The 7,850-nt window shown below is 49.2% G+C and overlaps 1 long non-coding RNA gene across 1 annotated transcript; it reads left to right on the top strand.

Moving 5' to 3' along the window:
* Positions 1-743: 743 nt before the first annotated feature.
* LOC111769191 (uncharacterized) lies at positions 744-3,721 on the top strand. The gene is made up of 2 exons (XR_011429666.1): positions 744-882; positions 1,437-3,721. It is a non-coding gene; the product is annotated as an uncharacterized lncRNA (long non-coding RNA).
* Positions 3,722-7,850: the final 4,129 nt, after the last annotated feature.

The raw sequence follows: 7,850 nt of genomic DNA on the forward strand, positions 1-7,850 counted from the left end.
GAAGTGAGCTCAGATACCTTATGTTTTGCTTTGTGAACCCAACTAAGAGAGACTTTGTCATATGGGAAGCAGCCAAAATCCTTCTTAAGGAAATTATTATCAAAATGGAAATTAATAAACAACAACAAAAACCATCTGTAAGTGAACCACTACCCAATGCCTTCAGCCATTAGATGTCCCCAGGATTAAGGAAGAAGCCTCCATCCCACCACTTTCCATTTTCCCATGCTTCCCGTCTGTCCTCGGGCTCTGTGGGGAGAAGATTCTTTCTACAAGCACAATGCACAGGGGAATACGAAACACTCTGGAGAGAAGTCTGAGTTAAAAGCTTCTCTGAGCCCCTTTGTTCTGCCCAGCACAGGGCATGGGATTCTAGAAAAGAAAGAAGAAAAGTGGACTGAGAGACAAGCTCGTGTCACTCTTTCTTCTAGGAACCAGGGAGACAGCCGGCAGGAGTGCCCCGTGTGGCAGAGGAGAGGGCTCATGGAAAGGTCCAAACGTCTCCAGTTTGGGAGCTCAGCATCTCCAGCATTGAGAGCGATGTCTGGGAGGCAGAAGATGACTAAGGTGGTGGAGTGGGGTGAAATAGTGGGAGGGAGCACCAGAGAATGCCCCTCTACACAGGGCTTTTTCAGAAGTTTCTCTTTTTGTTTTCCAACAACCCCTCTTCAGGTTATTCTGCCTGGAGAGCTATGCCACCTGCCAATTTCTGTTTCCGTTGGGTATGCTTTCTAGAGAAGCTAATTAGAGGAGGTTATTTTCACAGAGGAGCCCGAAGGTACCCAGAGTTCTCCCTCAACTCCAAGAGGTCCAGAGGTGCCAGATCACCAGGGCCCAAAACCTCCACCTGCTCCTCTGATGCTGGTCCTGACAGAGACCCAGGTGAGTGAGTGTGGGAAGGGGAGTGGAAACTGCCTTTGGGGAGGGAGGAAGACAAGAATGTCCCTGAGCTAACATCTGTGCCAATCTTCCTCTATTTTGTATATAGCATCCGGCCACAGCACGGCTGGAGGAGTGGTGTGTAGGTCCGTGCTGGGATGAACTGGACACCCCAGGCCTGGGAAGTAGAGGGCACAAACTTAACAGTTATGCCACCTGGCTATGCCCTGGTCTCAACTTCCCCCTTGTTCAGTTTCCTTCTTTTCACTTTGACTACCCCACCCTCAGCACAGTCCACACACACATTGAGGAACCTGCATTGGGACGCAGTCTGGAGGAGGGTGGGGCTGAGTCATTATCACCCTTTCTACCCCAAGAGCCCCACTTCTTGAGGGGTTTCCATAGCGCCCTGAAGGGCCAGGACTCGCAGACCCGGATACTTCAAAGGCAACTGGCTGGACAACGGGCCTTCTGTCTCCTGGGCCAGGACCCACCGGGACCCCACTGGCCCCTCAGACCTGAGGGGAGAACACACCAGTGTTTGTACCTCCCTACAGTGCCGAGTACCTGACAGCTACTCTGGCTCATTACTGTCTTGGAGCCAGGATCCCGCGGTGCGGGGGGCCAGGGTCTCATACCTCCTGCCTGAGTTCAGCGGTGGGTGCCCGGGAATCGGGAATAGGAGCCTGTGCACGGGTGTGAGCTGCCTGCCTACCTCTGAGCAGATTCCAGAACAGGGACCCTCATTCCGGAGGAGAGGCGGGACCCGAGAGTGGAAGGCAACCTGGATGGCAGTGTGCTTCCAGACCTACCTGGAGAGCACGTGCCTGGAATCGATCCATATAGGTCCCTGGAGAACTGGAAGGAGATGCTGCTTCGTGCAGGTACCAGGGCCAGCCTCCCTGGACCTCCTCTGATGCTGGGGATGTGTCCACAGCACTGTCCATAAGGACGGGAGAGAGCAAGGCGTCGATCAGGAAACACTCCCCGCAGCTTAAGGGGTTCTTTAGAGGAAGTTGAATTTGTCCGGGTCTCTAAACACTTTACTTTACCCCAGCCCAAGGCCACCGCTTTCTGGGACATTTAGGGACCATGAGGCTTGGGGGAGAGAAGAGAGGAAAAAGGATGTGAAACATAATTGGAGGGCAGTTTCGCTTTGAATCTGACCTTGAAGACCAAGCTCTGCCTGGGTTTCTTTCTCTCAGACTTTGCCCTAAACCTCTTTCCAAGGCCTGCGGCTCCATGTGCCCCTTCCTTTACCTATGATGGACCAGAGCTCTCTTCCTCTCCCCGATGCTTCTGTGACCTCCTCTTCCGTGTGTCTTGCCTCCGGTCTAGAAGCTGCTCTAAAAGAGCATTTCCCCCGATGCCGCTGTGAAGGAAGCCAGTGTTTGACTTTCTACTTTCCCTCCCAATTCTTCTGTCTATTCCCAAAGTGGTTACCTACGCCTCTGTTTAGTGAATCGTGGGAAGAAAATTAATAGAAATTTTGCAAGTGTAACTGCTCAGAAACACGACAAATTATCTCAGCTTTTTTTTTTAATTTACCTAAAAATAAGTTCTTTAACTTCGTTCATCTTTCTGAAAATTGCTTTGGTTATTTTAAATATTGCTTAGGTCTTTTATGTTTGCATACAAATTTTTTAAGTCAGCTTGTCCATTTCTACCAAAAGCCTCCTAGAATTTTGTTGACTCTATAGATCAGTTTGGGGAGAATCATCATCTTAACAACGTTGAGTCTCACTATCTAGGAAAAGGGCATCCATTTATTCATGCTTCTTCACTTCTTAGCAGTGTTTCTTGGTTTTCTGAGGTCTTAGACCTTGTTTGTAAGATTTATTCCTAAAAATTTGATGGTTTCTGGCACTAGTGTACTTGGAATGATATTTAAATTTAATTTCCAATTATTTCTTGCTTATAAATAATATATTTGGTCACAGTTTTGTATATTAAACTTGTATCCTATTAGTTTGTTTTGCTAAAAGATTTTTGCACATGTAGTCCTGAGTAATACTTGTCTGTAAATTTCTTTCTTTCTTTGTTCAATTTTATCAAGTTTTGTTTTAAGTTGAAATTTAGCAAAACAAATGTGTCCATTTCATCTAATTTGGCACAGAGTTGCTCATAGCATTCTCTCACTATCCTTTTAATGTCTGTAGTATGTGTGGTAGTAATCCCTTTTTCATTCCTAATACAGTGATTTTTGTTCTCTTTTTCTTTTTCTCTTGGTGAGGAAGATTGGCCCTCAGCTAACACCTGTTGCCAATCTCCCTCTTTTTTTTCCCCTCCCCCAAAGCCCCGGTACATAGGTGTATAGTTGTAGGTTATTCTAGTTCTTCTCCATGGGATGCAGCCACAGTATAGCCTGATGAGTGGTGAGTACTTCCCTGCCCAGAATTCGAACCAGCAAACCGGGGGAAAGCCACATCGGAACATATGAACTTAACCACTGGGTCCTGGGGCCGGCCCCCTATTTTTATCTTGATTAGTCAGCTTAGAGGTTTATCAAGTTAACAAAGAACAAAGTTTTGCCTTTGTTAATTTTCTCTGCTGCTGCCTGTTTTCTACTTGGTTGATTTCTCGTCTTTCTTTCCTTCCTTTAGCTTACTTTGTTCCTGCTCTTCTTCTTCTAGTTTCTTACATCACTGATTTCAGATCTTTCTTCTTTTCTAATCCAAACACTTAAAGCTTTAAGTTTCCCTAAAAGCACTCCTTTAGCTGCTTTCCACAAATTTTCATATGTTGTATTATTGTTATCATTCAATTCTAAATGTTTTTGTACTTGTTTTGTGATTTTGTCTTTGACCCACGAATTATATACAAGTGCGTTCATTTCCAGATATTTGGGGCTTCCTATACTATATCCAAGTGGTGTAATTTCTAATTTCATTACATTATACTCAGAGAATACACCCTGCATGATTTTTATCCTTTTAAATTTATTAAGATGTGTCTTCTAGCACAGTACATTGCCCATCTACCTCGTGCCCTCGAAAAGGTTTATTCTTCAATTGCTGGATGTCATGGTCTACAAAGGACGAGTAGATCAAGATGGGTGACAGCTCTTTTCCAGATTCTCTCTTCACTGATAGTTTGTTTTGTTCTATCAATTGCTAAGAGATGGGTTCTAAATCTGTTTTGCTTGTGGAATTGGAGGAGCAGGGTTTTTTTGTTTTGTTTCCGTTTTGATTCCTCTCTCACCGACGCGTGTGCGCAGCTTTGCCAGAGAGGAGTCTCGGCCGCTTGTTTCCCGGAAGGACCGAGCCCAAGAGGCTGTCAGCTTCCCCAGATGGACGCCGCGCCAGCAAGGCGGCTCCTGGGCCCAGGAAGCTGAGGGCTGATGTTGTCTTTGGAGAGAATTGTAAAGAAAAAGACACGTTTGAGGCCGGCCGCGTGGCGGAGTGGTTAAGCTCGCGCGCTCTGCTTCAGTGGTCCAGGATTTCTCTGGTTTGGAACCTGGGTGCGGACATGGCACCACTCATCAAGCCACGCTGAGGCCGCGTCCCACGTGCCACAACCTGAGGGACCCACAACTAAAAATATACAACTATGTACTGGAGGGCTTTGGGAGGAAAAATAAAATCTTTAAATAAAACAAAAAAAGGAAAAAAAAAAGAAAAAGACACGTTCCCTGGCCTTGGTCCTACCGAGGTCAACGTGTCAACGTGTCAGTAAACCGGTCCCAGGGGACGAGTCGACGACGACGGGCCTCCTGGCTTTCGTGTAGCTCCTCCCTCAGGGCCTGGGGTCCCCTCTGCTCTCCAGATAACGACCCCCAGCCAACGACGCTCGCCCCGAGGCTGATCGAGGGACCCCAAGACAACCCTCCGCTGGGACGGAAGTGCCCGCAGGAGGTGACTCATTTGAGACCAGCGACGCGAGGCGTGGCGCGCGCACTGTGCTGCCAGTCGCCCCAAGCCTGCCCGGGGCAGACAGCCTTCCCGGGGCAGACGGCCTTCCCGGAGCAGCACCAGGACAGCAGAGCCCTATTTGGGAGCTTATTGAGGCCGCGGATTCCGCTGCGAGAGGCAGAGAATAGCCACAAGCAGATATGGGAACCTCAGGCTCCGGTGTGAAAAGGCGACACGTGACTTAGTGACTAACGGCCTTAGGAGCCAAGAACGGAGCTAAGGAAGTGGCTGCCCAGGCCCACTAGGATGAAAAGGAGGGATGGGGGCGGGGTACAGGGCAACCAGAAACTGATAGAAGGGGGTGGGGGCCGCCAGACTGGAAAGGGGCTGCGGGTGCGTTTTAGCCGGTTTCTGACAACGTGGCGGAGGAGTCCCCGCAGCGGGCGCGGGACCGGGGCGCCCGGGCGGGACCCGCCACCTTTGGGCTCCGGAAGTGAGTCGCAGGCCCCGCGCTTGCAAGTCGCCGGCCCCCTCCCTGCCATGTTCATCTTTTCTCCTTGTTCTTCCAATTCTGCCCGCTCTTCCTCCCTCTCTTGCCCCTCGGGCTGCAACCTCGGCTCAACCGTCCTTCCTCTCTGACAATCGGAGTAGAGACGGCAATGAGGGCGGTGTCAGCCCTTCCAATTGGGGTTTATGGAGACATCCCCGGTGGTGCCACCAGGGCCTTAACGTTTGCGTCGCGCTCCCTGGTTACAGAGCACTTTCCCGAGAGCTTTCCTCGCCGCAGCTACGAGAGAGGGTCTGATCATCCCGCGCCCCGGAAGGAAAGTGAGGCCTGACTGAGGAGACTTGCCCCAGGATGTACAATCCTTCAACTGGACTAGAATCCAGGCTTCTCAGTGATGGGGGCGGGTCTTCCCAGGGCCGGAAGAGTCAGAGGAGACCCCGACTCAGGACCTTATACTTCGCGGCCTGCTTACTGGAAATCGGGACAGGAATGGCGCTCTCTCTCCTCTGCACCGGCCCAGGGTGGGTCTCCTGGGCCTGGCAGCCTGCTCCAAAGACTCGGCTTTCCCGGCCAGAGGCGACCTCGACTCCACAATCTGTCCCTGAAACAGGGGAAGAAAATCATATATACATGACCTGAAAAGTTTACCACGCAAAGCACAGATCGGACAAATGACGGGTATCTTGACTACATAAAGAAAACTGCCATTCATCAGTTTAAAAAAATCAAACAGTACGGTAGGAAAATGGACAAAAGACATGAATAGAAATTTCACTAAAAGGGATATGTGGATGGCAAATAAAGACAGGAAAAGATGTTCAACATCGCTGGCTGTTAGGGAGATGCAATTTAAAACCAAAATCAGAACGGATAAAATAAGAAGCGGCAATAACACCAAACACTGGATTCATTCATTGCTGGAGGGAATGTAGACTGGTGCGCCACTCTGCACAGTGTATGGCCTTTTTTTTTTTTTTTTAACAAAACTAAACATGCAATTCTATGCCCAGAAAAGTCTGCGGCTGACGATGCCTTTGGAGACAATTATACAATGACAGAGCCAAGTTAGATTTTTTTTTTTTTAACCATCTCCTAATGAGACTAGCTTGTCAGTTAGCTGGTCCCAGGGAGGATGGTGCCTGAACTGAAAATAGCCTCCTGGGTTCTTACCCACCTGCTCTCCTTTAAAACGGGGTCTCTCCTCCTCTTGAAGAATAGAGAACCTCCAGTAGAGGATTCTAGCTCCCTCACCTTGAATTCAGCCACCCACGCCCTGCCACTCTGCTTGCTCAAACACCACCCAAGAACTCATAACACGTGGAACAGATTGTAGCAGCTGGAACCCAGGAAGGGCACTGTGGGCTGAGGTGGGTGAGTGCAGAGGGGTACAGGGAGTTGTTGGGAACCTGGAGCCATCTGGTGCGGAGGCTGTCCTGCAGTCCCCACCAGACCAGTCCTGGAGCTGAAAGGGTGTGTCAAGAGGGCAAAGGCTCTGCAGGGCTCACCTGGGCTCTGTTGCAGAACAAGGGCGGGGGTCGGAGGTGGGAGGAAACCCTAGATTACAAGGTGAAAAGGGAATAAGTGTTGCAGTCACTCAAGGCTTTGTTAGTCATGACGGGAGCCCAAAAAGCCCATACCTGTTGGAGCCCGGGCTTCAAAGCCCTTCCCCTCACAGCCTTTCCTTAGGGATGTGAGAAAAGCAATCAGTTCAGCCCATTGCCCAGGCAAGGAAATTGAGACCCAGAGTCCCGAGGATGCTTGTGCGAGATCACCCATTGCTTCAGAACAAGGACTTGCATAGGCTCTAAGAATCAGACAAGACCTCAGGATCTGGCATTGTTTTATTTGCCTAAGAAATCAGGATAGGAATGATTCAGATTCTTCATGCATTAGAGCGTCATCTGTGCTCCTTGGTGGGGATCTTCCTGTGACCCTACTTGTTCCTGCTGGGGGTCACCATGGCTCCAAACCCATCCCTGTAAAATAGGAAGAAAATCAGACATGAAAGCATCTAAAATTTCCCTCCTGTGAACCTTCTTTTGGGAAGTACAGCAATGTGCTCCAGGAAGAGAAGGGAGTATACTGAAAAAGAGGAAGACTTGGACCTGGGAAACAAGGGCATCAACCCTAGAGAAGGGAAAGGGAGTCACCAGGAAGAAGGGAAAGGGAGTCACCAGGGAGAAGGGCAGAGAGAGGAGTCTACAGGACAGCTGGCAGTGGGCCCAGACAGGAGCAGGCTGGCCTGGGTGAGTGGGAACACTGAGGGGAGGCTTCACCGAGAAAAGGACCTAGACAACAACCACCATGAGTGTGAAGGGATTGAGAAAAGATTCACTTAACTGGGGGAGAGTTGGGAGGATAAATTTATGAAATTAGAAGATCATGGAAAGTAAAAAAATGAAACCATCAGGCAATTATTAAACCCCTCAAAAACATCAATATGTACGGAAAGGACAATTAAGGAAGTTTAGCATGTAGCTCAGACCTGAGGAACATTCCCATAAGTGAATAATTGTGACCCTGTCTCATGGTCCAGCTAAAACAGCCATATACCTATACTAGGAGGATGAGATTGCATTTTCTGGGGGGCAGGATAGAAACTGTGGGAGGAA

Source organism: Equus caballus, chromosome 20 (genome assembly GCF_041296265.1).
Source record: "Equus caballus isolate H_3958 breed thoroughbred chromosome 20, TB-T2T, whole genome shotgun sequence".
NCBI lineage: Eukaryota > Metazoa > Chordata > Mammalia > Perissodactyla > Equidae > Equus > Equus caballus.